We start from the raw sequence: 19,496 nt of genomic DNA on the forward strand, positions 1-19,496 counted from the left end.
ATTACATTTATTATTTATTACGTATTCACTCCTTTGTAAATCAAATTCAACTTTTTGCTAATCAAATTCACCCGTTGAGAAAAAAAATGCATGGTTAAAATAAAATGATTGTAAATCGAATTTTATTTTTCAGCTCAAAAGAACCTATTGTCTTCGAAGTATTGAAGCGCATATGCTTCGACCAAATCTTTTTCTAGGAATCTTAACATTTTTTATGTAGTTAGGGTTGGTAAAATAATTTTCCCAATGTAATTAACCTCAAAATACATGAGGAAATCATCGACCTTCTGTTGGATTTCTCGTTCTTGTGCCAATAGCCATGGGTTGAGAATTTGGAGGAGTTCCTCCCAGCTTTCGACTACATTTTCTGGAGGAACAAATGCTAATGCCAATACCATTTTAAATTTAATTGCATTTTCCTGATTATCGTAAAATTCAGATAATCCCAATTCCTGGATTTTTCTGTAGGTACTTTGGGACAGATGGAAAAAGCAACCCGTTACTTGCGCATTTGGCCATATGTCAGACGTGAACCTCGTGTAGCTTCCATAGACATATGGAATGTTCGAGACCGAATATTACATAATTATGGAAAAACGGACAACGAAGTGGAAGGCTTCCATATGAAAGTTGGCTATACAATTAGAGCCCAATTTCCAAACCTGTGGAAGTTCTTGAAAGCCCTTCAAGGTCTCCAAGCCAAAACCGAGAAGTTAGTACAAGAACTAAACTCCGGAGTTATTATCGAAACTGTGTTTACCGAAACACTCTGTTCTGGCAATTTTTCGCATGGACACCTTCTTCGCTTTCAAATACGCAGCAATTAAAGTTTTTTTTCGGCGGAAATATCCCTGCAGCGACCAATTTCTGAAGAATCGATATTGTTAATTTAAAAATTCAAAATTAAATATTAAATCCATCAATTTTATAAAATAAAAACTATTAAACCCATAATTACCCTTAGAACAATCATACAGCAAAAGGTCTCAGCTGAGCATGATCTTTTCAATGTTTGAAAGCATTTGACGCACAATGAACAAAGGCGAACCCTTAGCAGGTATATTACGGGTTTTTTGTACCTTAGTCTGTTTTATTTTGCATACATACAAGATAACTGTATTTTGTACATAGTTAAAGAGAATTACGTTTTTTTACCAATATACAGAAGAAATAACTAAGATAAATTTACAAATAACGAAGTGATGATTAGAACAAACACGTATGTCGCAAAATTCACAAGCGTTCCGTTTTATGCTGCTGGTGGTATATATATATATACCACCGTTACATTTTTTCCGTTTACATTTTGTCGCGGGTACATTTTGTCGCGGGTACATTTTGTCGCGGGTACATTTTGTCGCGGGTACATTTTGTCGCGGGTACATTTTGTCGCGGGTACATTTTGTCGCGGGTACATTTTGTCAGTGCACTAATTTTCGGGTACATTTTGTCGTTGAACATTTTGGACTTGCACCAATTGTCGCGTCCCCCCTCGCGCCCCCCCTTCGCCCACTTGAGCAATTAGTCGAGAAATTAGAAGCTCTAGTCTCAATTCGTCAATATATTATATGTATATACATATGTATAATATGTATGACAGTTTGGCTTGCCTATATATTTCATAAAATTCTCGGATTTTTTATAATTAAAGTACAGATAATCACAAATTACAAATATTAGTTGCGAGCGTGTCGCGATTTGAATAGGAGTTTCAGGAAAAAGTGGCAACTTTGAATTCTTATTCGCTGTGAAGAAACCAAAATTAATTTCTAGCCATAGCCTAAATACGAAGGAGCGCGCACCGGTGGGCTTATGATAAACAATCCAATTTCACTGCAATAGTTGACTATTGGGCGATCTTTTTAAATTTATTAATCGCCGAATTTGTTTGCGTCTGATTTTGAGCTAACTCTGGTTCATATGACTTTGTTTAACTATCAATACAAGTAATATTTTCCGGCTCTTGTAATATTTTCCGAAAGCAACTCTCACTGTTTTTTTTTCTTGCATTTTTTAGAACTTTGGAGTGGATGAGCGCTGCAACCGAGTCCTGCAAATGAGCCTCGACCTTGCACTCAGTTGAATAAAGTAAGTTCTACATTCAGCATAAAATTAAAATGAACTTTAAGGGGTTATTCTAAGAGTCTAGAGGCATGAATTGTAGGTATTTTATTTATAAATGTTTGAAGAGTACATAAAAAAAAATTCAAAATTCAAAAAGTTACAGGCTGATGAAGTGGCGCGTCAAAAGGGCGCGTCAAAAAAATGGCGCGCCCTGGTTTACACGATTCCAACGTTCATAGTTATCTGATATAAAAAAAAAATGAATTCTTAATCCAGACAAATGCTGCAATCGAAATAATTTTTTTCGCAAAATAATGGCTGTTTGAAATGAAAAGACCATTTTTTACCAGTTTTTTTGACTTTTCTGAATTTTTTAAAAATAGTAAAAATTTTAATTTTGTTATGGTTCTAGTTCGTGCGATAGAGTAATGTATAGAGAAGCCTCACACCAAATTTCAAGTAAAACTTGAGATACCATGTCAACCGTCTCGAAAAAAGTACTTTCGAGAAAAACGCGTTTAAAGTTTCGGGTAAGGTTACGCGCCGGTTAGATGCCACGTCACTGAAGCAGCGATATCTCCGAAAATAATTTGGATTTTAAAAATCCGCTTAAACATATTCTTAAAGGTTTAAGCTCTGAAAATATCAAAGAAAAAAAAATCGATTTTTTCAAATTTCTAAACTAGAATACCCCCTTAAAAAAACTAAGACTGACTATAAATATATGTATTACATGTATACTTGTTTTTTTTTTATATACAGTATCCGAGTCAATCAATAACAGTAAATATTTTTTTAAATATGGAAAGCAGCTTGTCGTGTTTAGAAGAATTAAGACTCTTCGCATCTTCAAAAAGCAGATCAAATGTTGCATAATACAAAACGAGCGCATTTAAAAGGAAGTCAAGATTTCTCGTCATTTCTTTAATCGTGATTTTTCGAATGCCTCATTGTTATCGGATGATTTCTACATGTGTGCGAGTCGATTCAATTTTGTCAACCAGAAATTTAGCTAAAATGTCTCATAACACTACATATGTGTTTACCGGTTCGGTGATTACTGGTCACAAAGACACTAAAATCTCTAAAACGCAACATCTGGCAGCCGAAAAGTCCATCATACTAACGATAACTATAATACTAACGAGAACTTGAGTGCCAAATATTGTGTATTCGCGATTTTAATGGCAAAAATTGTCTTTGTGACCACCGCAATGTGACTAATAATCCAATTACCATGTGTTGACCGTACATGTACGGACAGTTTCTATTGCAGAAACTTCAACGAATGATCTCTTTCCATTACTCATTATTACAATGAATGAATATATGTACATATGTATGTGTGTATGCTGTAACATTGTAAAAAAACGTAGTTTTAACTAATATTCGATGACAGTCAAGAAGTATCATGTGTTAAAACATGTGTGTATATACTTATGCAGTTTCAAATTATGAAAGTCACCAAGTTGTCTTAGATGTGTAAATACATATTTTCGCTGTCTGTATGTCTGTATGTAAATCTACAAAATATTAAGGATAGAAAAAAATGCCTTTGTGCATCCATATATTCTATACCCATACATATATTCTCAATAACGAGTTCATCATCAGTTTACATGCTATGTAAAGTTTAATGACAATAGTTTAGTGTATACATAAAGAGTAAGGTCACAGAAATCCTGAATGTATGTAAGAATTGCATAATATATTTTACTTTAATCTATGTAAATATAAACATATGTATCTACATACTTATTATGTATAATATAGAAAAAAGTTTCAATCACAAATTCGATCTTGTTGCTCTCAAACTCTTCTTTGTCTTTGGAGCTGCAGCTTCGGATACAGAATACAATCTCGATTTAGAATCACTTCGTTCTACGAAAAGATTGCGTTAATTTTTAAACATTGGTGGTTAATTGTGAGTAAACTTTCAAATTCTGAAAGACACTGTCTGTCATTGTATGAAATTAATCAAAATATGTATGGTCAAATGTCCGGTTTACACTCAATTCTCAATCGGTTAATGTATATAGTATTTTTTCTTAATCGTATAAAACAATACTGCGAGTAATATCGGCATCCGGCGTTATCATGACTTATCGTTATCACCATCGAATGTACATACTAAGGTGATGTCACGATATCATAATTGCTCTCGATATTGGAGGTGTCTAGACTTAAAGCTGACGTAGTCATATTCTGCTCTCGAAACATTCTAGTCGTTCTCACTGTATTATAATGTGATGTGCGATTTACTATTTATTTAGTGCGTCTTTCGTTTTGATGTTAGTAATAAAATTAATAATATGGGGTGTACATGTATGTATGTGATTTGATAAAATACATTACATGAAAGCACTAAGATCGGCACCTCTGGCCGATCACATTTGTATGCTTTTAACTTAACATGCAATTTTTTATTCAAGCTTACTTGGGACAGTATTTGTACACCATTTTTGTAATTAAATTTCGACTTTTCGATGATAGATAAGTCAAAATCGATACATAGAAAGACAAGTCCAATCAAGTAAACGAAGCGTTTTAGTTGAATTATACTTATGCAACTACAAAAATAATTCGAGTAGATGATTTTAGACAAATTTCACATTTATGTGCTTTTATCCCGGCATGCAATTTTTTATATTTCTCGAGTATAGGTTTTTGAGTAAATGATTTTACACATGAAATGCTTTTCACAGTTTTGTTGTGGATAATTTTCTATGCGAAGATTCCCTTAGGAGTGTGTGTTTATCTAAAAACATATCCAAGACGAGGAGTGCCTCCATTTCAAAGAGGCTATGCAAAGAGGCTATGCATAATGTTATCACATGAATATTATTTACGTTTACAATAGATTCAATACATATTTGAATCTAGTCGATGGAAGCTTCGCTCTATATAGCCTCCATAACGAAGAAGCTGTCTGGGCTTCAAGCTCACTTAAGACAGTATTTGTACACCATTTATGTAATTAAATTTCGACTTTTTGATGATAGAAAAGTCCAAATCGATACATAGATAGACAAGTCCAATCAAGTAATCGAAACGTTGTAGTTGAATTATACGTATGCAACTACAAAAATAATCTGACGAAAACAAACGTCATCGTCGAACGTTCAAATCGGACAATTATCGACATAACAATGAATCTCTTCTGCTAAAAGTAGATTCTGTAGCCCTATTGTTGTGATATTTACTACAAGGGCAATCAGCCAATCCTTAAAGGTCACTTTCTTTTTCTCTTTTGTTACGATTGGATACGCAATGTCCTTAAAAATGGAGCAAAGTGTAACGGGTTTACGTGCACACGTGTCTCTGTCTCCTCTCTTGTTGAAATATGCGTACAAGCTTGATCAAATCGTGATCTGTGAAATTCCATAGATTCCAAATATTTCAAAGTGATCCATTATTGAAACAAGCCAGAGAAACGTTAGCTGTTTACATTTCTTCGGGTTTTTCATTACAAGATGAATCAAAATTGAATAAATCGTCCACAAAACGGACAATTTTCAATCTTTAAACTTGAAACGTACTCTCGTTCTCAGTTTAATGGATACGTGTCGTCCTCATTCGTGTAAACAATACTGCGAGTTGTTTCGACATCATCTGTTTTCATGACTTATAAACATCTGATGCAGGTGATATCACGACATACCAATTGCTCTGGATACTGGAGTTGTCCAGAGTTATCAAGTCGACGTTGTCTTGTTCTCCTCTAGAAACTTTATAGTCGTTCTCATTTAATTATAATGTGACATGCAATTTACTATTAATTTAGTGCGTCTTTCGTTTTGATGCTAGTAATAAAATGAATAATATGGGGTGTACATGTATGTATGTGATTTGATAAAATACACAACATGAAAGCACTAAGATCGGCACCTCTGGCCGATCACATTTGTATGCTTTTATCTTAACATGCAATTTTTTATTCAAGCTTACTTGGGACAGTATTTGTACACCATTTTTGTAATTAAATTTCGACTTTTCGATGATAGATAAGTCAAAATCGATACATAGAAAGACAAGTCCAATCAAGTAAACGAAGCGTTTTAGTTGAATTATACTTATGCAACTACAAAAATAATTCGAGTAGATGATTTTAGACAAATTTCACATTTATGTGCTTTTATCCCGGCATGCAATTTTTTATATTTCTCGAGTATAGGTTTTTGAGTAAATGATTTTACACATGAAATGCTTTTCACAGTTTTGTTGTGGATAATTTTCTATGCGAAGATTCCCTTAGGAGTGTGTGTTTATCTAAAAACATATCCAAGACGAGGAGTGCCTCCATTTCAAAGAGGCTATGCAAAGAGGCTATGCATAATGTTATCACATGAATATTATTTACGTTTACAATAGATTCAATACATATTTGAATCTAGTCGATGGAAGCTTCGCTCTATATAGCCTCCATAACGAAGAAGCTGTCTGGGCTTCAAGCTCACTTAAGACAGTATTTGTACACCATTTATGTAATTAAATTTCGACTTTTTGATGATAGAAAAGTCCAAATCGATACATAGATAGACAAGTCCAATCAAGTAATCGAAACGTTGTAGTTGAATTATACGTATGCAACTACAAAAATAATCTGACGAAAACAAACGTCATCGTCGAACGTTCAAATCGGACAATTATCGACATAACAATGAATCTCTTCTGCTAAAAGTAGATTCTGTAGCCCTATTGTTGTGATATTTACTACAAGGGCAATCAGCCAATTCTTAAAGGTCACTTTCTTTTTCTCTTTTGATACGATTGGATATGCAATGTCCTTAAAAATGGAGCAAAGTGTAACGGGTTTACGTGCACACGTGTCTCTGTCTCCCCTCTTGTTGAAATATGCGTACACGCTTGATCAAATCGTGATCTGTGAAATTCCATAGATTCCAAATATTTCAAAGTGATCCATTATTGAAACAAGCCAGAGAAACGTTAGCTGTTTACATTTCTTCGAGTTTTTCATTACAAGATGAATCAAAATTGAATAAATCGTCCACAAAACGGACAATTTTCAATCTTTATACTTGAAACGTACTCTCCTTCTCAGTTTAATGGATACGTGTCGTCCTCATTCGTGTAAAACAATACTGCGAGTTGTTTCGACATCATCTGTTTTCATGACTTAATAAACATCCGATGCAGGTGATATCACGACATACCAATTGCTCTGGATACTGGAGTTTTCCAGAGTTATGAAGTCGACGTTGTCTTGTTCTCCTCTTGAAAATGGGCAAAGTGTAACGAGTATATGTGCACACGTCTCCCTGTCTTCTTTTTAGTTGAAAAGTAGATATATCGCCATATTTGCGAATGTTGCCGTTTCGGTTACATCAAATGTGATCAATTAATGCATTTCTCGATTGCAGAATTCTCATTTTCCAACATGTATTGCATGATATACATATACATATGTATAATAATATTGCATGATATATCACCAATCTGTTATATCAGAAGTTGAGCCTTTTGGTCCTATATAATTGAATTAGTTTTTAAAGATGCACTAAAATTTGGTTGTAAAAATTTTGCGCGGTTCGCTGTCTATTCGATTTATCAAAAATTTAATAAAAACATGTAACTTTCCATACGTAGGTACATATATATAATTGTACGCATTTGTTTTAGTATTTTGCTCACATTGATTTTCATAAAAATAATGTCACCAATTAATTTTATTAATTTAATCTTCGTGCTTCTTTACATAAGTAAATTTATTTTAATCAGTGAATACCAATGTACTGCTATACAGTTTGTTAATATTTTTCCTATATGTTTAATACAAATGTGAAATGCTGATGATAAATTGTATTGTCTGGAGTATGTTTGTAAGTTAACCATAGTGTTGGTAACCAATAGAGAGGTCATGGGTTCAATTCCCGGCCGGAATTGAGAAATATGACTTACAGACTTATGTACATACAATTTTCCATTTTCATTTAATTTAATATTTTGTGTCCGATAAAAATCGATATCCTCTGTTTCCTGCAAATTCGTAGCTATCGAATTTTTTGGTTGTTAAATATGCTTACCTACATACATATATTGTAGAATTTGTTAAGTACAACTTTGCCCTTATATTGTTATGCGTTTAGAATTACTTAGTACTTACATATGTATGTATAAGGTTTGGCCATAGGTGTCGCTTTGTGGCAACTTATCATGGCACATATGGTAAACATGTAGAAATAAAATAGATAATAAGATTTTAATATATTTAATGTATCTATGGATGTATGCGTATGCATTTTCACTGTGAGATTTTGGATATGTGGGTAATAAATTAATTACAAAAAAATATATTATGGATTTTATTTTACCTTATAAGCTTGGTGTCGCAATGTGTGGCCGTTTGCACAACTCCGTGCTCTAATCCGTGCACAAATCCGTGCTCTAATCCGTGCACAAATCCGTGCTCTACTAATACGAATTTTTTGCTCGTAAATTTACAGATTTAAAATTCAGCACACATCCAATTAACCTTTTAAACGAAAACAAAAAATAATTTGGCCAGAACACTATCCTAATAAACATGTTTCAATAGAAAATAATCAATATAATATAGTATTAACAGTGGGAAAAAATCCCAAGTGAAAATACGTAATTTTGACTTTTGATTTAAAATGGACGACTACTTAGAGAGATTTGAAAACTGAAAAGTACTACAAATGAAAGATAAAATACTCGACTATAGATTCTGATATTCATTTTGAAAAGGAAATTAACAGATTTTGAGAAATCGACCGAACAGCACCAAGATAAAGAAAAATCGCGCGATTTAAAAAACACATACATATATGTATGTATGTATCTCCGAATCTCGAGCCAATCAACACTTTTTATTACCAGATTCGTATTTACTGGGCATAGATCTATAAGAAAAGTTATATCTCGTCTCTGAACCAAATAAAAAGTCGTCATTTGTCGAACAGTGTATTCAGTGGGAAGAAATATATCATAAAATTAAATAGAAAAAATAAAAATATATAAGTTTCAATGATGATAAAAAAGAGGTCAAAATTTGTTTATTGGTGTCGTAATAATTATCAAAATAATGTTAAACGTAAAAAATTAAGGCAATTTGTGGTAGCAAATATTTTACAGATTCTTATAGATAAATAATTAATTAAAATCGAGTAGAAACTCAGGGGTGGATATTCCAATCAAAAAAGCAATTATATTTTTGGTAAAATTTTGATTAAATATATTAGAAGCTACTTTTTTGAGTACTACTTGATCAAACAACATTTGGGCGAATGTTGAGCATATTAAGAACTACACGAACACAGTAAGTATATCACAAGAAATTTTTAATTATTCATAGGTGTTGAAAGTAAAAAAAAATACTAACCCAGGCGAAGCCGATCACTCTCACTTACATTTCGTGGATGACATCAATTATCATTATTAAGCTCCATGCATCATTCTTCAGCTTCGGATTCCACTAACATACATATGTACATAAATAGTTATAAGTGCATATCTATACATATATTAGTCTTTACATATGTATAGATATGTAGGTAAGTATTGAACTTGATACAAATTAATGTTACAGATGTTATCTCAAAATTATTCGATTGGAGTCGTACGATTGTTTCTGAGATCGAAAGATTTATTATATGTATTCGAATTTCAGATATTCTCGCTACTACAAGTATACAAATATATAGCTACATAGATACTCATAATAAAATAATAGAGAAATAAGTTCCTTATTAATTAAAAACCACAAAACTCAAGAGTAAAGATTGTTTCATGGTGGAAAAAAATATGCATAAAAACCTTTTAAATAATACCCTAAGAAATACCCTAATGCAGTGGTCACCAACCTACCGGTCCATGGAAAAAATTGATCCAATTTTCCCCCAATCTTTCGATTGAAAAAATTGATCCAATCCCTCAATTTTCATCCGGCCCAAGGAAAAAATTGGCCTGATTTTTAAAAACTAATTCAAATTCCTTCACAATCAGGTCTGATGAAAGTTTTATATATTTTTGATAAAATAGTTACGTTCAGAAAATTGAATACACGCTTTATAACATACAGAATATGAATAACATTTGTTGACAATTTGATAAATATGAGAGGACCATTTTAGGTCGCAAGTGGTGATGATACTTACATAGGTCTAATTGATGTTGGACGCAATTGAGGAACTGAATAACATTATTATTATATTCGGAAAATAATAAAAACAATTTAAACCCGGTTGACCACACCTGATTCCAAATTCGATTCACTCACCAAATATTCAATCGAGTATCGAGTATTCACCGAGTATTCAATCGAATATCGAGTCAAATTGACTCGATATCCGATTTATTATAAATATGGAGCGTTTTATCAACCATTATTACTTTTTTATATTTTGTTTTCGGACTTTTTGTGGCTGGACCTTTAACCGGTTAGACGATTTCGGTCGGACGTTTTATCATCTGGGTTTTTTATCGTCTGGATCACTTATCTGGTGGACATTCTATCGGGAGGATCTTTTTTCGTGGTACCTTTGTGGTTGGATCTTATATCATTGGACCTTATGTTGTGATACGGTATATACATACATATACACGGTTACACGACAACTCGTTCATAGATTTTGTGATACGGTATATACATATACACCTGTATGTAAAAATAATTAAATAAATAAATGTTTTAATTTTAATGATTTTTTAATAGCTACCAACCTTTTTATTTTCGAATTTGTACATAATAACAACACATACATATGTACATAAACATGTGTGCATAATTTAGGTATAAAATCCGTGTTTACACTTTATAAAAATATGCAAGAAATAAATTTACCTCTTTTATTTTTTAAAAAATGTATTCAAGTTTGTTTGAATTGGATTCCAATAAGATTTTGTTTATCCAGGCCCTCCATACATTTCAAAATTCTGAACCGGCCTATTTCTCAAAGGTTGGAGGCCCCTGCCCTAATACATAAAGGTCAATGTCTTGAAGTCGAAATTTCCCTAGCCCTAACCAAACCTTAACAATTTTGAGATAGTACATACATACATAATCATCATCATTAGAGCCACGTATTTTGGGCTCCTATTTCTGTCAATTTTAGCATTTTCATTTTGCATTTTAGCGTTTAAGGGCATTAAAAATGTTCAATTTTAGCTTCTATTTTTATGAAGAGTTTAATATTAAATAATAAAAAATTTCAATTAATTTTAATAAAATTTATATATGTATGTACATATGTATGTATCTATATACAATTTAAAGACAATACAACAATTAAAAAAGAATAGAAAAATTCAAAAATGTTTTGGAATTAAAATTACAACGAAAAAAACATGAATATAAAAATACAAAGACAAATAATATGAATATAAAAATATAATAACAATTAAAGTTTATTAAAACTCAACATGGAGCATATTTCTACAAATTCTTTTTTGAGATTCGTGCGACGATCGGTAACAAATTATATTGTATTTACTAAAATACCTTTCAGAATCCACACTATTGACGGGACACCCAATAGATTTTAGAGCGGCACAAGCAAACTCTTCATATTTAATTTTTGTTACCATCAATAATAGTAATATATCCGGCGTGGATTCACTTTTTATATTCTCTATTACTTGTCTAAAAAATTGCTGATATCCTTCTATACATTGAGCCTCTATTAATACATCAAAGATCTCATAATTCGGTATGCCAGAAAACACCAAACACCGCAAAATGAAAATTGTAAGTCTTTTATCTCTGATTCAACTTGGGTTAAGATAAAATAACGTAAAATACGTAAAAACTAACTGGCATAACATCGACAGAATATCTTGAAAGGTATGCAATATTACATACAGATATTCAAAGGAGTTGTAGGCGGGATAAAGCTAAATATATAAATGACATATGTATGTGAGGAGATTGAAAAACACGCATTAAAGAATCAGGAAGGGATTTTTTTCACAAAGTAAATATCGTCACTCAAAAGTTGTCACACTCATATGATCAATTTAGAATCACGCTTACAGATATTGATGTGATACCCAACCGATGGAAAGAATACTGTTCGGAATTGTACAGTGGTAGTTCGTCGATCTCAATTGTTTCCCCAATTGATGATGTCAGGGAGCCTGACATCTTTACATCTGAAGTTGTAAATGCCATAAAGAAACTGAAATGTAAAAAGTCTCCTGGCTGCGATGGTATACAAGCTGAACTTCTGAAAGAGCTTGGTGAAACTGCGATAAAGGCGCTATGTAATATGTGCAACAAGATCTGTGTAAACCGGTCTCCCTCACGGGCCCGAAAGTGAAACGCCCGAAAACGCAAATATCGGAAGGCAAAGATCGAAAATCGAAAGATCTTAAGAGAAAAAAAAGGGTGGATGGTAAACGGTACATACTCACTTAATTTGCGCGAGCAGGATACAACAGGAACAAGAGGAACAGGCTTTTCCTCCCGTATACTGCGCGCGCACATTAAACAAGGCTGTATGACAAAAAGCGAGATAATTTCACCGCATGCCACTCATATATATTATATTAGTATATATGTAGTACCATTTATCGTGCTCCCTTTTTTTTTTTGATCTTTCGAATTAAGATCTTTCGATTTTCGATCTTTGCCTTCCGATATTTGCGTTTTCGGGCGTTTCGCTTTCGGGCCCGTGAGGTAGACCGCGGTATTTGCCATCCAAGGTAACTGCTCAAACGATCTTTAATTATTTATTTATTTATTTATTTATTTGGAAAATTTACAGTTTATTAGAGTTACATAGATTGATAGTAAAAAAAATATAATTATGTTAAGTAAACCATTAATAATTTTCACATATAGGTAAAAAAAAGAAAAGCTCAAACATTTAAAATAAGAAACAAAAATGATAATAGAGTAAGATAGTTAAAGAAAACAAAAAAAGAAAAAAAAATAGAAATAACAGTATAATAAAAATATCAAAATAATAAGAATTATAATATGATAAAAATTATGAAATAATAAAAAAAATATAATATATAACAAAAAACAAAAAGACAAAATAAATACATCAAAATAAAAATTCATAATCACAATCGTAAATTTTCAATAAAATTAATCATCGAAAAACAAATTTGCTATAATTACTCTAGCTTGTATAGCATTAATATTAAATAAGTCAAACATAGAAATTGTTAAAATTAGTGTGTTGACGGTGGAGCTTGCACGCCAGATGAATGAGCTTCTTCCATAATTAGAAAAAGTATTAGGTATGTAAAGGAGCTCATTACATCTAGTCATTCTATTTGGTACACGCAATGATAGTCTGCTCAATAATTAAGGACAGTCGATCGAGCTGTTAAGGATGTTCAAAATTGTTGAGATGTCAGCTATCTCCCTTCTTTTGACAAGAGGAAGTAGATGCTGACACCTAATTATATACAGCAATACTTTACTAGAGTGGGATATTAAGGCTAAGGTCCTGTAATTCTCGCATTTTTTTGTAGATCCTTTCTTGTGTAAGGGAATGAATATTGAATTGACCCAATCTTTCGGCCATACTCCGTTTACACAGGGGTACCAATACCGAACGAACAAGCAGGGTTTGTAAAAGGCAAAGGGACGAGGGAACAAATACTGAATATACGTCAGCTTATTGAAAAATGTTGAGAGTTTTAAACTCCAGCCGTTCTTTGTTTTATAGACTATAAAAAAGCTTTTGACTTTGTGAACTGGGACTATCTATATAACTTGTATAATGATACAAAATAATACATTTATAACTTGTATAATGATAACTTGTACAATATAACAATGCAGTAGTTCGAATCAACTGGCTAAACTCGACAAATTTTCGAGTACAACGTGAAGTAAGGCAAGGGTGTATACTTAATGTGACCATTTATTTTTATCCTCAAAGCGGGACATCTACCAATTTTTACGTAATAGTATGTGTATTCAAGAACATGCGTATTTTTTCATAGTTTTTATTTATTAATTAAAAGAACAGGAATGAATAATATAAATATAAAAAAATTATGTTGTTTTTTTTAATTTTCTTAAGTATTACTGGGTTGGCTTTTTAATAAGAATGAAATTATTGGCAGGATTTCTTAAAATTGATTTTAATTAACAACATCACTTTAAGAACTGCGACTTGCAATTGCGTTTCTTTGACGCTCGACGAACATAATAAATGAATCGATAAAAAATCATTTTTCGACGAGACGACTTTGCTGCGAGTCGAACCTGCGATCTCAAAAAGCCTCATATAGGTCTAATTGAGTTTCACGGTCTCAACCACGACACCAAACCAGTAATAATAATATTCAACGCTACGAGGTCAATGATCGTTTGTGTATTATCGGAAAATTTTACATTTTGTTAACTTTAATTAACATTTTGTTAACGTTAACTTTAAGAATTGAAAATTATTACAAATATAGAATTGAAAAACTATCTATGAGAGTCTACGAATACGTTTTTTAGGTTTATACGAGTATACATATAATAATTTTATACCCATGCGATGATGTTTCATCGGGCTATTCACTAGTAAGTGAATTTTTATCAAATACTTCTGTATCTTGGTTACAATTAATAAATCCCTTTTGAATCAATATATCCATTACACCTTGAATTTTTTCCCACGTAGGTATTTTGGTTAAATTCACCCATTCAAATATTTCTAATTCTTCAAAGAACAAAGTCAAAACGATACACACTGTATGCAGATACACTTTGTATCAAGCTAGTCAATTTTTTGCACTTTTTTTTAATTGCTACCGTGTGTTGCTCTCTTTTTGAAAACGGGACATTTCGACGTCCCGAAGCAGTGCTTGGGGACAACGGTACAGGCTACCTAAAAACGGGACGGTCCCGTTCAAAACGCGACGTATGGTCACTTTATGTATACTATCTCCAGACCTATTTATGGAGAGTATATAATGCGGAGAGTACTGGTTGGTTGGAAGGGTGGAGTGTCCATCGGTGGTAAAAAAACTATCCAATTTTCGGTATGCGGATGAGACAACGCTCATAGCTAATCATCATGAAGTAATGGCCGAACTGATCCGTCGTGTTGAGACAGAGAGTAATGTGCTTGGCCTCCAGATAAACCGCCCCAAAACAAAAATTATGATAATTGACCCTCAATTATCATAATTTGCTGCAAAACAACAACTGGGCTTGAAATGGTATAGAGCTGGTTGATAATTTTGCAGTGGCGGCTCGTGGGTAAGATATCTGGGGGTGCTGCGGTTGATTAAAAATAAAATAAATGTTTATTTGGATTATATTTTACTATTAACATCAAAATTATCAAAATTAAACATTATGTATTTTATTACATTAAAAAATTGATTCTTCTGTCTTTTTTCCTTTCCCTTGAAAAAAGGTCTATCACCTATTCGTTAAATTTTTCACTGTTCATAATCACTTTTTTTCAATTGACAGCATAGACAAAGCCGTGAATCTTTCCTGAACCATTGTGTTTCTTATATATGTACATATGTCTTTGTTATATTTATTGATGAAAAACACCGTTCTGGCTCAGAGGTAGTTGAAGTTGTAAGCAGAATTTGAATAAGTTTTGTTATTTCCACACGAACTTTACATAAATTGATTCCAAAACTAAGTTTTAAAAATATTAATAAATCATTAATACTATGCATTTCTTTCCTTGAGTAAAACACTTCACTAATTCAGTTTGAAGTTTTTCTTTATCTAGCATTGGATATGATTCAACGGTTAGTAGTAGATCTTCCATTGGCATTTTCTTTCAGTACTTTTCATAATTTTCTTTATTAAATAATTTCACAGCTATTAATCGATTAGAAAAAGTACATTTCTCTTTGATGTCCTTAATAATAACATCGCACATATTTCTGGCTTCTTGAGACTGAGATGAAGACAATTCGCTATAATAATCTCGTATTTGTATAATGGCATTAGTAAAGCATTTTGAATAAAAGTTTTCTTTAATTATTACTAGATTGCATTTGGTTGTAAATAATTTCTACATGCGGTATTAATTTGTTAAAAAGTTCTAACCAAAATAAAAAATTATGTATTCAGTAAATTGGTAGAATCTGTTATTGTTTTATCGGCATTTTCGGAAAAAGATTTAAGGTCTTGAAAATATTGCCTCAACTTCTCTTGATTTCGATACACTTAATTAACAGTTAGAGCCATGATTCTGTTTCGAAAATAGGTGCAAATATCGCTTTTAAAAAAATTAGTTTGCCAAATAAATTAGAAGAAATAAAACTGTTACAGTGAGGTTTAGAAGGAAGAGTAGAAATGTAGAAAGTGTAAGAGGTGTAGAAGGAAAGACGAAAGCAGAAGGAATGAGGAAAAGTGAGAGGTGTCGGGCGCGCGTATCGACGCAAAATACGTCTCGTACAGCCGGGAGTGGCAGTACGAGACCAAGCTTCTAGCGCGAGCTCCCTCCCCGCGCCCCTCCTTCGCCCACTCAGCATATTCCAACGAGAACCGTACTGCACAAAATCATAAACGATGCCTCACTTTCTGATATTAGTACCGCGATGTATGATCATTATTGGATGTATCGGTGTGCGGGCGAGCTTAATATACGCTTAAATAATATTTATATTTTCATATAATATACATACATATGTCCATTTATGTATGTATATAATAATATTATATACATATCTTCTCGCTTGCTTTTCAACTCGCTTGTTAGAAGTAAGCTAGAGTATAATGCAATTGTGTGGAATCCGCACGAAGCAAACTACTCTCTTATTATAGAAAAAGTGCAAAAAGCATTTCTTCGTTTTCTTTATAAGAAAGAGTATGGGTACTACCCATATCTCTATCCTACTCCTTTCCTTTTGGGCATGCTTGGGTATAATTCCCTTGAACTTCGGAGAAACTTCTCGTTAATTCGTTTCGTTCTCCAGCTATTGCGTGGTAATACGTCATGCCCGTTGTTGCTGGAACAGTTGGGACTTTATGTCCCTAATAATTATGTGCGTGGTAGACATCATCATTTAATGGTTGTACCTGCTGCTCGCACAGTTCTTTTTCGAATGGCTCCTATTCCAAGAGCTATTCGACTTCTCAATGAAATCGTTGCTGCTGTCCCTGAATGTGATATTTTCCACCTTGGGGAGCGTAGATTGTCGGATATTATCTTAACACATTTATCTGGTAACCTGCGCTCATCATTACTTTCTTAATTTGAATGTGATGAATGAGTGGAATCTTAATCTACTCTCTTCCATTTGGGCCTCGCTGTGATTTTATTTTTTATTCATATTTTGTTTTATTTTATTTTATTTTTTCTTTCTCTTTTGTACATTTTTATATACTATTTTAATTTTGATCAGTGTAAACAAAGAATGGGATTTATGGATTTTATTTTTAATTTTTACACTTTTGTTATTTTTTTTTTTTCTCTCTGAATGATGTATTATTTTCCTTTTGTTACTTTTTTTGTAATTTTATTTTACCATGTTTTCTGCTTTTGCTTTTTTCCTTTATTTACAGTTTACTTGTTTTTATATCATGTTTTTATATATTTTTCAAATGTAGGCCATTGTGGCGCATTAGGTTCTTCCTGTAATGCCACAATGGTCCAAAACTATTAAATAAATAAATATTAAATTTTTCTCAATTTCCTTGGGGGTGCTGCAGTACCGCAGTGCGTATGGACGAGCCGCCACTGTAATTTTGTCTAACTGGGGTCACTCATATCCAACAACGGCGGCAGCGAATTGGAAATACGGCGCCGGATTATATTAGCAAAATCGGCAATGTCACAACGAACGAAGATTTGGAAGAATAGAGCCATTACAACTGCTGTCAAAATCCGTCTCGTGAAGAGTCTCGTTTTTTATGTCTGCCTTTATGTAGTCGAGACGTGGACCGTGAAGAAGGCGGATAGACGGAGAATAGATGCCTTCGAGATGTGGTCCTGGAGACGGCTATTACGCGTGCCCTGGACCGATAAACGCACAAATGTGTCTATTCTTGAAGAATTAAAAATTGAGGATAGATTGTCAACAATATGCCTGAAACGTATATTGTTGTTCTTCGGCCACATTGTACGAAGAGGTGAGGAGAGCCTGGAGCGGTTGGTTGTGGTTAGTAGCGTCGAAGGCAGAAGAGCCAGAGGCAGATGCCCCACATCCCCTTGGACTGACCAAGTATCTGCAGCGACGGGCGCTTCCACGGCAGCGATTCTTCGCCTGGCCGAATTTAGAACTGAATAGAGGCAGCTAGTTGACCGGACACTATAGTCACGATCCTCAGTGATGAGGGAACCGATTAATCCACACTTTTAACGGGACACCAAATATATTTTAGAGCGGCACAACCAAACTCTTCATATTTAATTTTTGTTGCCATCAATAATAGCAATATATGTATGTATATCCGGCGTGGGTTAACTTTTTATATTCTCTATTAATTGTCTAAAAAGTGCTGATATCCTTCCAAACATTGAGCCTCTGTTAATATATTAAACAATGGCAGGTTTCTAAAAAACAAAAAATGTTTCTTTAACATTAATATTACACTTTGTACCTGCCACAGATGGATTGAATAGTTTACTCAATGTTTGGAGGAATAGATTTGTCTCATTTAGTCTTGAGTGCGAGTCTAGTTTTAAGACGCTTTTTTGAGCAGCCTTTTGGATACACAGCTCCAACTGTCTTCTTTTGTTTACAGTAGTAGACAAAAGCAGTTGCTTGGTTTTGACAGGCAAAACACCGTCTATGGTAAACTCCAAGCTCTGTTTTATCCCCTCAATTTCTTCACATAAGACCCTTATAAATTGTCTATTAATTTTATAAATATTATGCAAATTTCACTTTTGTTTGTTATTTTCGCATCTATTCGCATATTTTACGAATTTAGCATCTTTTAGCATCTATTCCGAATTTTAGCAACAATTAGGCATTAATAACAAAATGCCCAAAATACGTGTCTCTAGTTATAATAAATTATATAAGTTGTAATTCGATATGTCTAGAATCTCGGAAAAGCAGAATAAATGTATTACAGGACACATTGTTAAACGCAAAACATTATATTTAATATTTTGTGAGATATTTCTCGAAAGGAAGAAAACTTTCAAATATAACGGCTCATATTTACATATATTACATAAAATAATTTTTCAAATGTCAACTTTTAGCTTGAGGTAAATGAACTCATACAAACTCGGACTTGAAAGATATCAAAAGGTGTTGTTTTAGTGAGGTTATCGAAAGTAACCCCAACACAACGGTTAGGATTCTATTCATGCTATTTCTGCTGATTATGAAATTGAAAAAATAATCAACAATAACAACTTATAATATTAATATTTTATTATTTTTTCAGCCGACAAAGATTTTCTTTTGAAGCGACAAAAAATCTTCGACCTGTTGAACCATGTCAACCAAGAATTCGACGATGAATACGTCAAAATCGCCAAGGAGTATTCCATCGAAGACCACATCGA

At 32.9% G+C, this 19,496-nt stretch overlaps 1 long non-coding RNA gene across 1 annotated transcript in view; it reads left to right on the plus strand.

The window, feature by feature from the left end:
* LOC143921866 (uncharacterized) overlaps nucleotides 1–19,491 on the plus strand; it is a 30,194-nt gene extending 10,703 nt beyond the window's left edge. Inside the window, exons 3-4 of the long non-coding RNA XR_013261516.1 lie at nucleotides 2,018–2,088; nucleotides 19,376–19,491. This is a non-coding gene — a long non-coding RNA (uncharacterized LOC143921866). The remainder of the gene's footprint in view (nucleotides 1–2,017; nucleotides 2,089–19,375) is intronic.
* Nucleotides 19,492–19,496: the final 5 nt, after the last annotated feature.

Source organism: Arctopsyche grandis, unplaced genomic scaffold (assembly GCF_051622035.1).
Source record: "Arctopsyche grandis isolate Sample6627 unplaced genomic scaffold, ASM5162203v2 HiC_scaffold_15, whole genome shotgun sequence".
Lineage (NCBI taxonomy): Eukaryota > Metazoa > Arthropoda > Insecta > Trichoptera > Hydropsychidae > Arctopsyche > Arctopsyche grandis.